At 35.5% G+C, this 14,296-nt stretch overlaps 1 non-coding gene across 1 annotated transcript; it reads right to left on the bottom strand.

Annotated features, from left to right (window-relative positions):
* Positions 1–1,581: 1,581 nt before the first annotated feature.
* LOC115896266 lies at positions 1,582–1,662 on the bottom strand. The gene has a single exon (XR_004056168.1). It is a non-coding gene; the product is annotated as a small nucleolar RNA SNORD66 (small nucleolar RNA).
* Between the last annotated feature and the right edge of the window lie 12,634 nt (positions 1,663–14,296).

Raw genomic sequence — 14,296 nt, 5'->3', positions numbered from 1 at the left:
TTTGTATTTTTTAGTAGAGACGGGGTTTCACAGTGTTAGCCAGGATGGTCTCGATCTCCTGACCTCGTGATCCGCCCGTCTCGGCCTCCCAAAGTGCTGGGATTACAGGCTTGAGCCACCGCGCCCGGCCAGATGAACTGTTATTATATATGTGTGTGTGTGTGTGTGTGTGTGTGTGTGTGTGTGTGTGTTTACTCATTCATTTAATGGAATCTAAATTAAGAAAATGCATCTGGAAGATGCTGGAGAAGGGTCATATTTTTTAAATTGTTGATATCTTTTGAAGTTAGTATCTAAACTCTGGGTATCTGATAATTTAAGTAGGTTAAGTCCTGGAAATTCTGGGTAAATGAACTTGCAAAACCCACAAGTACTTTTGCACCAACCTAATAGTATTTGAATCTAGAGTTATCAAATAGACAGTATCCAGTTGGTAATCTGTGCTGTATTCTCAGATCTAGATCCCCTCTCTGAATAGCATGAAGTCTCTTTTGGTGTTCAGTATGTGAATAGTTTCTTGATATTCCTCAGTTTCTGCATGTTTTGTCTTACAGGGAGTTTGCCTGTGTAAATGGCTTTCAATCATCCGTCCCAAGCACTTGCTTCCGACTTTGAATTGTGGAATGAATTAATTTTCTTAATACTTCATTTTGTGACTTACTGTAAAATTACCCCAACAAGGACTTTGCCCCTTAAATATTTGGAAAAATGTTTTGAGGCTAGATAAATGAAGAGGCAGTACAATATAATCTGTTATTTACCTATAATCACCATAATTTTGTTGTGGGAAGTTAGTCTTATGAATGTGATCATTCAATATCAGTGGTTAGTACCTATGTGCCACTGGCTGATTGCTACTTGGAAGGATATATGGTTAAACTTTATTCTGTTCTACAGGGGAGTAGATTACACCCATGCCTGCATTCAACTAGCCATCTTCTAGTGTCTTATGTTCATAATGAGAGACCATGAGAGAAAGTGCAGAGACTTCAGGGCAAACTGTAGTTACAGCTATAAAAACAACAATTTAGTGGAGTGGAAAGAAGACTGGATAAAGACAATCTGAAGACACGTCTGGTTTACAGTTTTGTCTTTAATAGACTTTGGCCAGGGTAAGTCACTTAACTTTTATAATTTTTTTCCTTATGTTTACAATGAAGGGGTTCAATTTAGATAAACTGTAAGAGGTTTCAAGAGGTTCTAGGTTTTTCTAGTCCTAATATTCTATCATCCTATATTACTACTACACACAATATTCATGTATATAAATTAAGCAATTGGATCAAATGGCTATGGAGAGATCTAGACTCAGGAGAACTAATGATATAGTTTCAATTTGAGTCCAAAGGCCTGAGAACAGGAGAGTCAGTGTAAGTTCCAGTCTGAATCTAAGTCTGAAGACCAATGTCCCAGCTCAGAGACAGACAGACAGAGGGAGAGAATTCTTGCTTTTTTAGCCTTTTACTTTATTCAGGCCTTCAACAGATTGGATAAGGCACACCCACATTGGGGAGAGCAATCTGCTTTACTCCGTTTACTGATTCAGATGTTAATTTCATTCAGAAACAGCTTCACAGACACACCCAGAAATAATGTTTAATCAATTATCTGGGAACTCTGTGGCCCAGTCAAACTGACACATAAAAGTAATCATCATAGGATTGGAAGGCTCAACTGTAAGAAGAACTTAGAAAAGACATCTTCGAAATTATCTGCTTCACTAGATGACTAAAATTGGTGAGCTCTTTTTGTTTTTTTTGGTGAGTTATTGGAAATCATAGTACGGCCAAACATACTGAAATAGACCCCTTAGGATGTTCTCAGATAACAGAACAGTATGGCTCATGAGAAAAGCAACAGCTGATGAGAGCACAAATATTTATGGAAATAAGGTGATTAAATAAAAATTAGAGACTGATATGGGTGAGATGAAAATTTTTGGTAAAAATAAATGTCAAAAGAGTTATGTATTGATTAAAATAATCTTAAGCTAAGAGTTTTGGAAAATTACTAAATTTATTGGTCTTTTCAGTCATGCTTGTTCAGATAGATGGCAATCCTTCTTTACTACTGTTTTCTTCAACTCAGGAAGAAAAATGCAGATTCATCTATTGTTACAGCTTGATATTGTGCAAATAATTCTGGGAGATAAGTCAAAACACTCAAGCCAAACTGGTGTTTCCACTTAAATAGGCATGTCTCTTAATCTCTCTGTTCCTTAATACTTTAGGATATTTTTCTACCTTAATATCTTAATTCTGAAGATACTTTGTTTTTAATCTCTTTGTACATCATCTAAAGTGGCAATAAACCAATAACTGTCCATCTAAGAAGCCATACAAACCTAAAGTTTTGTTGTTTCTTTCCTTTATTATAGCCATTTCCCTTGTTTGTTTACTTTAAACATTTTATAGCAAGAACAAGAATTAGTGAAGTGACATTTACAGGATCGTCACTGCTTTTATTCTAAGTTAACATGATACTTTAATTGGAAACATGAAATTTAAAATAAATTTAATTTTGTTTCATTTAAAACTGAATGAAGAAAGGAAATAAGGCTGCTTTTATGCATTTTCCTTCGGAAATATCTAACTTTGAAAAAAGTGACTCTTTTTGAGCTACTTTCAGTATTAACTGGCCTCTGAGGAATCTCTTTGTAATTTTTAGAAACCAAAATCTTCATGCTGAAAGGTACTGCAGTTCTACTTCAGAAAGAAATGATATGCTAATAGAAAGCTTAAAACCAAAAAGGGAGACGGACGGGGAGAACAGAATGGAAGTACAGTGGAAGAAGTGGTACAGAAACTAGGATGCAGGTCCATCTTTCCCACTCCTTGAAGCTGGGCATGGTCATTGTGACTTGCTTTGTCCAACAAAATTCGGTGAAGTGATTTCATGCCAGTTATAAACTTAGGCTTCAAAAGGCCTCATGTGTTACTGCTTTTCCTTAGCCCAAATCCAGAAGAATAAATGAGTGCTCTTTTAACTCACTGAATTTTAAGGTGTTTATGGATCAGGAACTCACTGATATGAGACTCTAAGTTTCTTTTGAATAAGGAGCGTGTCTTACTCATATTTAGATTGTCAGGGTATGGTGACCAGGTACTCAAGTGGCATATTTTGTGAAAAATATAATCGAAACAGAAAGTTACAAAGAACAAAATAGTATCATCTGGAACCAACAAAGATACATTGTTTTCATTTTTTCTTCCAATTTTATTATTCAAATAATGATCTTTTATTTTCTTCCCCAGAGTCCGTCACTATCATGAATTTAGGATGTATCTTTATGATTCATGTTTTGATACTTTAACTATTTTAATGTATTTATAAACAGTATAATTGTGCTTTGTGCATATTAGAAATATTTGTACATATATGCATTTGGTTCACATATTATTCCACAATCTGTTTTTTAATTCAATATTGCTTTGTGATCTATATATGATGATATTCATAGTTTTACTGTTGGGAACAGGCCCCCAAATCTGGCCATAAACTGGCCCCCAAACTGGCCATAAACAAAATTTCTGCAGCGCTATGACATGTTTGTGATGGCCATAATGCCCACACTGAAGGTTGTGGGTTTACTGGAATGAGGGCAACGAACACCTGGTCCGCCCAGGGCGGAAAACTGATTAAGATGTTCCCAAGCCACAAACAATAGCATGAATGATCTGTGCCTTAAGGACATGTTCCTGCTGCAGAGAACTAGCCAGAGCCCATCCCTTTGTTTCAACCCATCCCTTTGTTTCCCATTTATCTGTAATCTATACAAACAATACTGATCACTGGCTTGCTGTCAATAAACCTGTGGGTAAAACTCTGTTTGTGGCTCTCAGCTCTGAAGGTTGTCAACCCCCTGATTTCCCATTCCACACTCTATATTTCTATGTGTGTGTCTTTAATTCCTCTAGCACTGCTGGATTAGGGTCTCCGTGACTGAGCTGGCCTCGGCAAGTGATGCCCATGTGTAGGGTTGCTGGAGTGACAGTTGGAGAATGTGAAACTATGCTGGAGGACACCCTAGTACTCTAAAGCAATCTCTGTGTTGAGTAAGAAGGGGAGCTTGGAAGCATCAGGGTAACAATGGGACAAGTGTGGCCTCTGGTTTGTTCCACCTTGGAACCTTTTCACACTAATGATGAGGGGGAAGGAGAGTATAATGAAGTAACATAAGAATTGACAGAGCAGAGCAGATTTGTTTGCCAGCTAAAGCTAAAGTGGCAAAGGAGGGAGAGGTTTGTCCCTACCCTTCTGCACCCCCTCATTATTTTGAAGAAAAAGAGTGGCCTGACCCTCCAAGTCTTTGTTTTCTGGAGGACACTAGGCAACAAGTAGTTGTCCCAGTGACTGTTTGGGCAGTGCCTCGAGCGACTGCTCTCAGTTCTATTCAGGCAGGAATCCAGCAAGCTAGAAGAGAGGATGATATAGAGGCTTGGCAGTTCTCTGTTAGAATACACCCCCCAGATCAACAGGGAAGTATTATAGCTACATTTGAGCCTTTTCCCTTTAAACTACTCCAAGAATTTAAACAAGCTATTAATAAATATGGACCAGGTTTTCCTTTTGTAATGAGACTGTTAAAGAATGTTGCTGTCTGTAGTCAGATGATGCCAGCGGGGATGGTAGGATTACTTCTAGGTAGATCTAGTTTAAATTTAAAAGGAGTGCAAGTACATACAGGAATCATTGATTCAGATTACAATGGGGAAATTCAAATTGTTATGTCTACTTCTGTTCCCTGGAAAGCAGAGCCAGGAGAGTGTATAGCACAGCTTCTGATTGTGCTGTATGTGGAAATGGGGAAAAGTGAAATTAAATGAACAGGAGGATTTGGAAGCACAAATAAACAAGGCAAAGCAGCTTACTTGGTAAATCAAATTACTGATAAACATCCTACCTGTGTAATAACTATTCAGGGAAAGAAATTTAAAGGTTTGATAGATACAAGAGCAGACATTTCAGTCATTTCTCTACAGCACTGGCCATCTGCTATTGAATGGCCAATTCAACCTGCTCAGTTTAACATAGTTGGAGTTGGTAAAGTCCCTGAAGTATATCAAAGTAGTATATTTTGCATTGTGAAGGGCCCGATGGACAACCTGGGACTATTCAACCAATTATAACTCTGTACCTGTAAATTTATGAGGAAGAGATTTATTACAACAATGGGGAGCACAAGTTCTAATTCCAGAGTAATTATACCACCCTCGAAGTCTACATATGATGCATGAAATGGGGTATGTCCCTGGTATGGGACTAGGAAACAATTTGCAAAGTTTGAAGGAACCACTTCAAGCAGAAAGACAAAGTTCCTGCCAAGGTTTAGAATATCATTTTTGATGGCAGCCATTGTTAAGCCTCCAGAACCTATATCTTTAAAATGGTTAAAGGATAAGCCAATTTGGATAGAACAGTGGCCACTGGGTAAAAGAGATACTGGAGGCTTTAGAGGACTTAGTTAGTGAACAATTAGTAAAAGGACACATAGCTCCAACATTTACCCCCTGGAACTTTCCAGTCATTGTTATTAAGAAAAAATCAGGTAAATGGAGAATGTTAACTGACTTAAGATCCATTAATTCAGTTATACAAACTATGGGGGCATTACAGCCAGGGCTGCCTTCTCCTGCTGTGTTTCCAAAAATTGGTCTTTAACAGTCAAAGATTTAAAAGACTGTTTCTTTACTGTCCCCTTAGCTGAGCAAGACTGTGAATGGTTTGCATTTACAATTCCTGCAGTAAACAACCTGCAGCCTGCTAAGTGTTTTCATTGGATAGCGTTGCCACAAGGCATGTTAAACGGTCCAACAATTTGCTAGACTTATGTAGGGCAAGCCATTGAACCTACTCATAAAAAATTTCCACAGTGTTACATTATTCATTGTATGGATGATATACTTTGTGCTGCCCCCACTCAAGAAATAATGCTCCAATATTATGATCACTTGGAAAACTTGGTTTCTCCAAGCGTTGGTTTTATTATAGCTCCTGACAAAATTCAGACTACTACTCGGGGACACTACAAGTAGTAAATGACACTACAATAGTGCCACAGAAAGCAACCATACATAGGGATCAATTTAAAACATTAAATGACTTTCACAAATTACTAGGGAATATCAATTGGATACGACCTGCTCTAGGCATTCTTACCTATGCCATAAGTAATCTATTTTCTATCCTTAGAGGAGATCCTAGTCTCACTAGCCCTCAGCAATCAACAAAGGAGGCTGAGGCAGAGTTACAGCTAATGGAGAAACAAGTGCGTAAGACTCAAATAAATTGAATAGATTGAGAAAAGACTTTAGATTTGCTAATTTTTTTCGACTCAGCCTTCACCTACTGGTGTTATTGTCCAAGAGCAGGACTTAGTAGCATGGCTTTTTCTTCCACATATAAATTCACAGACTCTTAACTCCTTATTTGCATCGAATCACTACTATGATAGGAAATGGGAGAACTCAGATTGTTAAGTTACATGGATAAGATCCTGGAAAAATTATTGTCCCTCTCATGAAGGCACAGATATAGCAAGCTTTTATAAATAGTGTTACTTGGCCAACCCATTTAGCTGACTTTGTGGGTATTCTCGATAACCATTTTCTTAAAACAAAGTTGTTTCAATTTTTGAAATTAATTGGATTCTCCTAAAATAACTAAATTTAAACCAATTAAAGGTGCTGAAAATGTCTTCACAGATAGATTTAGTAATGGCAAAGCTGCTTCTTCTGGCTCAAAAGGTAAAGTTTTTTAGACACCCTATGCTTCAACTCAAAAAGCGGAGCTTGTAGCTGTAATTGAGGTATTGACTGCTTTTGATATGCCTGTTAATGTGATTTCTGATTCTTCATATGTGGTTCATTCTACACAGTTAGTTGAAAATGCTCAGTTATGATTTCATACAGATGAACAACTGATGACTTTATTTACCCAATTGCAAACAACAGTTAGGAGTAGAGTGCACTCTTTTTACATTACTCATATTAGGGCTCATACAGTTCTCCCAGGACCTTTGACTGCAAGGAATCAAATGGCTGATTACCTAGTTGCTAATGCAATATCTAATGCCAGACACTTTCACAATTTAACCCATGTTAATGCCTCTGGTCTCAAATGCAGATACAGTATTACCTGGAAAGAAGCTAAAGCTATTGTCCAGCGATGCCCAACTTCCCAAATGGTGCATTCCTCATCTTTTACAGGAGGAGTTAATCCTCGAGGATTGGAATCTATCTTTGGCAAATGGATGTCACAAATGTTCCCTCGTTTGGGAGACTAACTTATGTACATGTATGTGTAGACACATTTTCCCACTTTGTGCTACATGCCAATCAGGAGAGTCTTCTGTTCATGTTAAATGTCACCTTTTGCAGTGTTTTGCCGTGATGGACATTCCAGCTTCTACTAAAACAGACCATGCCCCAGGCTATACTAGCCAAACTCTAGCTACATTTTTCTCTGTATGGAATATTAAACACATTACTGGTATCCCGTATAATTCTCAAGGACAAGCCATAGTGGAAAGAATGAATCTCTCCCTGAAACAGCAGTTGCAGAAGAAAAAGGGGGAAACAGGGACTATGGGACACCACATATGCAATTGAAAGAACAAACATATAAAGCCTCCCAGTTACAACTGACCTTAATGCCAGGAACTGGAGTGCTTGAAGGAGCTGCAGACAGATTAGCAGCTATTCACCCATTAAAATGGATGAAAACACTTGGAGGCTCTGTGATTTCAATGATGATTGTGCTTTTAATCTGTGTTGTTTGTGTAGTCTGCAGATGCAGATTCCGACTCCTGTGATAAGTAGCTCACCGTGATAAAGCTGCCTTTGCTTTTATCATCTTGCAAAAACAAAAAGGAGGAACACGTTGAGAACAGGCCCCCAAATCTGGCCGTAGACAAAATCTCTGCAGCGCTGTGACATGTTAGTGATGGCCATGACGCCCATGCTGAAGGTTGTGGGTTACTGGAATGAGGGCAAGGAATACCTGGCCCACTGAGGGCAAAAAACTACTTAAGGTGTTCCTAAGCCACAAACAATAGCATGAGTGATCTGTGCCTTAAGGACATGTTCCTGCTGCAGGTAACTAGTCAGAGCCCATCCCTTTGTTTGAGCCCATCCCTTTGTTTCCCGTTTTAGTTTATCTGTAATCTATACAAACAATACTGATCACTGGCTTGCTGTCAATAAACATGTGGGTAAACTCTGTGGCTCTCAGTTCTGAAGGCTGTCAGCACCCTGATTTCCCATTCCACACTCTATATTTCTATGTGTGTGTCTTTAATTCCTCTAGCGCCACTGGGTTAGGGTCTCCACTACTGAGCTGACCTCAACATTTAGTTTATTTGTTGTATTGGATATATGGTATTAATTTTTATGAATTGTCTATTCATTTATTCCCTTATTGATGAATATTTAGAATGTTTCCAGAATTTGTACAAACAAACAAGGCTGCAGGGAACATTATTTACTTGTTTGGAAAAGACTCATGTCTGGGACACATGTATAGGAGTTTCTCCAACATATGTATCAATTATTAGAACTGCTGAGCCATAGACTATTTCCATTGTCAACTTTATTAGAGATTGCCAGATTGTTCTCCAAAATGATTTTACTGATTTACGTTTCTATTTGAAGTATATGAGACTATGTCCTCACATCCTTGCCAAATATTGGTAGGCATGTTAGTTTTTGCTAATAGAATGGGTATGAAATAATTTGTGTGGTTTATTTTTATTTCACATTATTTCTGATTATAAGTGAGATCAGGCAACTTTCCAGATAGATATTTACCAGACATATATTTGGGCTGTTCTGTTAATTTGCTTATTTTTATCTGAATTATTGCCTTTTTCTTTTAACTTTCTTGGAATTCTTTATGTATTCTGCAAACTTTCTTTGTTTATCACATGTGTTACACATATTTTCTCCTTGTTAGTGTCTCCTCTTTTAATTTTTAAGGGTGTCTTTGGTAGTCAGCCTTTAAGAGGGCTCCCTGTGATCCCTACCTTTTGGTATTGATGACCTTGTGTAATCTCTTCTTCCTTGAATGTGAGCTATACTTAATAATTCACTTCTAAACAAATAGACCATAACAGAAGTGATGGCATGTCACTTCTGAGAGTAGGTTATGAAACAACTATGAATTCCATCTTGGGTTCTCTCTCTTTCTCAATCTTATGCATGCACATTTTACTTGCTCTGGTGGAAGCTATGTAATGAGGAGCTTTATTCACAGACCCATATTGTGAGAAACTGAAGTCTCTTGCCAAACAGCCACATGAATGAATATGGAAGCAGATCATCCAGCCCCAGCTGAATCTTCAGAAATGTAGCCTGGCCAACACCTTGACCACAAACTTACAAGAAACCCTAAGCCAGAATCTGGAGCTAAGCCTTCCCAGGTTCCTGACTCTCAGAAACAATGAGAGATAATAAATATTTGTGTTTTAAGCAGTAAAATTTTGGGGATGATGTGTTAAACAGCAATAGATAACTAATACAGTATATTTTATCATGTTCCTGCTAAGGATGTGATCTTGTTCTTTTTTATGGCTGCATAGTGTTCCATGGTATATATGGACCATGTGTGTACGGACCGCATTTTCTTCAGTCTTCCACTGAGGGGCATTTAGGTTGATTCTATGTCTTTGCTGTTGTGAGTCTTTGAAAGCTTTTTCTCATGTATTCCTTTGTTATGTTGCACTTTCAAATTGATTGTGGTATAACAAAGTTTTATATTTTTATCAGATAATCTTGTTGAAACATCAGCAACAATGTTGAATTTACTTATTTATTTTAATATCTTATTGATTTCTTGGAGTTCTTATGTAAACAAATGTCATCAGCAAATAATGACTGTTTCATGGCTGTCATTCTGATATATTTTTAAAATCTGCTTTATTGAGACATGATTTATGTTCAAAAAATTAATCTGTTTTAAAGTTTTGATAGATTTTGATATATATGTATTGTGTGTTATTACTGCTACAATCATGATTTAGAGCATTTCTACCCACCCCTCCAAATCCTTCATCCCGTTTTGCACTCAATTCCTTCCCCATGCTGTTGGCCACAGGCAACCACCAATCTACTTTTAAACACTATTATAATACTGTAACGTTTTGTTTTATTCTTCTTTTTAAAAATTTTTATTTTTTTGTGGTAAAAATGAACACTAAGCATGAGATCTTCCCTCTTAATTTTTTTAAGTGTATAATGCAGTATTGTTCACTATAGGTACAATGATGTACAGCAGAGCTTATTCATCTGGTTTAATGAATATGTTATGGCCGTTGATTAGTAACGTCCCATTTCCCTCTCTGTTCAGGCCCTGGCAGCCACCATTTCACTCTTTGATTCTATGGATTTGATAATTTTAGATACCTTATATATGTGGAATCATTCAGTGTTTGTGTGACTGATTTATTTTACTTAGCATAATGTCCCCAAGGTTCATCCATGTTGTCGTATGTTACAGAGTTTTCTTCTTTTGTAAGGCTGGATAGTATTCCATTGTATATATATTCCACACATTTGATATTCATTTATTTCCCAATGGACATTGAGGTTGTTCCTACCTCTTGGCTATTATATAAATGTAATAGTGCTACAGTGAACCATAGGAGTGCTAATAACTCTTCAAGTTTCTGATTTTTGTTCTTTTGTAGAAATACTCAGAAGTGGGATTCTGGTCATACAGTAATTTTACTTTAATTTTTTGGAGAAACCTCCACATTGTTTTTCATAGTAGCTAAAGCATTTCACATTCCTACCAGGAGTATGCTAGGGTTCCAATTTCTCCATATCCTCACCAACATTACTTGTGTTTTGTTTTTTTGATGATAGCCATCCTGATTGGCATAAAATGGTATCTGGTTGTGGTTTTGATCTGCATTTTCCTGATGATTAGTGATATTGAGTATTTTTTCATATACTTGTGGCCACTTCTATGTCTTTTACCCTTATATTAATGAGGTTGTTTGACTTTGTTTTGCTGTAAATTATAGGACTTCCCTATATATTTCCTGTACTATATATTTTAGACATTATCACCCCTGCCTTATCAGATATATGGTTTGCGAATATTTTCTTCCATTACGTAGTTTTCCTTTTCACTTCACTGACTGTTTTCATTGTTGTATAGACACTTTTTAGTTTAATGTAGTTCCACTAACTTGTTTTTGATTTTGTCTGTGCTTTTGATGTCATATCCATTAAATCATTGCCAAGGCCAATGTCATAAAGCTTTTCCCCTATGTTTTCTTCTAAAAGTTTTACAGTCTCAGGTCTTATATTTATTTGTTTAATTCATTTTAAGTGGATTTTTGTGTATGTTGTAAGACAGTGTTCCATTTTCATTGTTTTGCATGTGTATATCCAGTTTTCCCAATACTGTTTATTGAGACTATTCTTTCCTTATTGTGTATTCTTGTCACCTTGTGGAAGATTAGTTCACAGTGTATTCTTCTGTTTATTTCTGGGTTCTCTATTCTGTTCTATTTGTCTATATGTCTGTCTTTAAGATAGTAACATACTGTTTTGATTATTGTAGCTTTGTGATATATTTTAAAATCAGGGAATGTTATGCCTCCAACTTTATTCTTCTTTCTCAAGATTACTTTGGCTATTTGGGGTCTTTTGTGGTTTCATATATTTTCGGATTGTTTTTTCTGTTTCTTTTGTGGTTTCATATGCGTTTAGGATTATTTTTTCTATTTCTATTCTTTCTATTTCTGTAAAAAATGCCATTGGAACTTTTGTAGGGATTTTATTGTAGGGAAATTGTAGGGATTTCATTGAATCTCTAGATCATTGTGAGTGGTATAGACATTGTAACAATATCAACTTCCAATCCATAAACAGGGATGTCTTTCTTTAATACTATAGTTTGAACTCTGAAAAGATTTCATGTAAATATATATATTTACATAAAATAGGGATATATAAACATATGTATTATATATAATATGTATTATATAAACATATATAAGATATAAACATGTATCTTATTTATCTATAGTGTAATGTGAGACTGTAACTTTATTTTATCTAAATGTATATCTAATTGTTGATTGCCACTTATAGATGATTACTTTTCCCTCTGATTTAAAATATCACCCTAAACAAACATATATATATCACACACACACACCCCTCACACAATATACACACACTCACCTAAAGTACTTGCATTTCTGTTTTTATATATATAAACTATATAGTTTATATATAATATATAATAACTATATAAAAACTATGTATATAATTATATATGATATATAATTTTGAATATTATATATAAAATTTTAAATGATATATAATATATAATTTATATATTATATCATAATATATAGTATATTAAGATATATAAATATATAGATCTATATTAATATATAGTATATTATTATATATAATGTGTAGTCTTTTGTTATATAAATTATATATTTTTATATATGTATATAAAATGTGTAGTCTTTTTGTCTGACTTATTTCACTTAGCCTAGTGTTTTGAGATTCCTGTATTACTAAGTATTTCAGTAGATGGTTCTTTTTATTGCTGATTAATATTCCATTATATGGACATACTACAATTTGTTTATCCATAGAAGATTGATATTTGAATTGTTTTCAGATGGTGGTTGATAAAAGTAATGCCCCCATGATGATTTAAATTCAAGTCTTTGCATGGACATATATTTTCATGTTTCTTGGGTCAAATGGTAATGTATGTTTTGCTTTATAAAATACTGCAAAACTTTTCCCCAAATGATTGTACCATTTTGTATTCCCACCAACAGTTTATTTTAGTTGCAGGTGTTCCAACGTCCTTGCCAAACTTTGGTTTTATCAGTTGGAATTTTATCCACTCTAATGGATATGCAGGGGTGTCTCATTGTGGTTTTATTTGCATTTCCCTAATGACCAATAATGTTGAGATTCTTTTCTTGGCTAATTTGCCATACATATTTTTTTTTGTTGGTACATTATCTACTTAAAATTATTGCCATTTAAAAAATGAGTTGCATGTGTTCTTATTATTTAGTTGAAAGAGGTTCTTACATTTTATTTTTACAAGTCTTTCATCAAATATGTGCTTTGCAAATATTTCTCCCAGCCTGTGGCTTAATTTTTTATTTTCTTAACAGTGTTTTAATAGTATCTTTTAAAGAACAAACATTTAATTTTGATATAATGTAATTTATGAATCTTTTGTAATTGTGCTTTTTGTATGTAAGAAATCTTTGACTCAAGGTTGCTAAGATTTCTCATATGTCTTATTCTGGAACTTTTATAATTTTGGTTACACTTAGGACTGTATTCCATTTCAAGTGAATTTTTGTATATGGTGTGAGTGTACAGCTCAAAGAGTTGTTTTTTTTTTTTTTTTTTTTTTTGCATTTGGATACTTGTGCTAGCACCATTTGTTGAAAAGACTTACTTCTCCTTGGAATTGCATTAATATTTATCAAAAATGAATTGCCATAGAGGTGTGCATCAATTTTTGGACTTTCTATTCTGCTTTATTGGTATGAGATACATTACCTTTTTTTTTTTTTTTTTTTTTTTTTTGAGATGGAGTCTTGTTCTGTCACCCAGGCTGGAGTGCAGTGGCGTGATCTCTGCTCGCTGAAAGCTCCGCCTCCCGGGATCACGCCATTCTCCTGCCTCTGCCTCCCGATTAGCTGGGACTGCAGGCGCCTACCACCGTGCCTGGCTAATTTTTTTGTATTTTTAATAGAGACGGGGTTTCACCCTGTTAGCCAGGATGGTCTCGATCTCCTGACCTCGTGATTCATCCACCTCGGCCTCCCAAAGTGCTGGGATTACAGGGGTGAGCCACCGTGCCCAACTGACAAATTACCTTTTTAACTGTCAAAGTATAAAAAGAAAATTAGAGAGGTTACTTTCATAGCTTAAAAATGTTTATCTCTTTAATCTTTCTGGAAATCTTTTTTATCTATAGTGTAATGTGAGCCTGTAACTTTATTTTCTCTAAATGTATATCTGATTGTTGATTGCCACTTATTGATGATTACTTTTCCCCTTTGATTTGAAATATCAACCTAAACAAACATATGTATATATATGTCACACACATACACCCCTCACACAATATACACACACTCACATAAAGTACATATATTTCTGTTTTTAGATTGTCAATTTTGTCCTGTTGCTCTGCTTTTCTAGTACTGAACCAATTTCCTGCACTAATATTATGCTGTTTCCATGTACATTACTGTGGCTCTAATTTATGGTAGAGAAAATCCTTAAATATT

This window comes from Rhinopithecus roxellana, chromosome 2 (assembly GCF_007565055.1).
Source record: "Rhinopithecus roxellana isolate Shanxi Qingling chromosome 2, ASM756505v1, whole genome shotgun sequence".
Taxonomy (NCBI): Eukaryota; Metazoa; Chordata; class Mammalia; order Primates; family Cercopithecidae; genus Rhinopithecus; species Rhinopithecus roxellana.
This window is presented reverse-complemented; position numbering and strand designations above follow the sequence as displayed.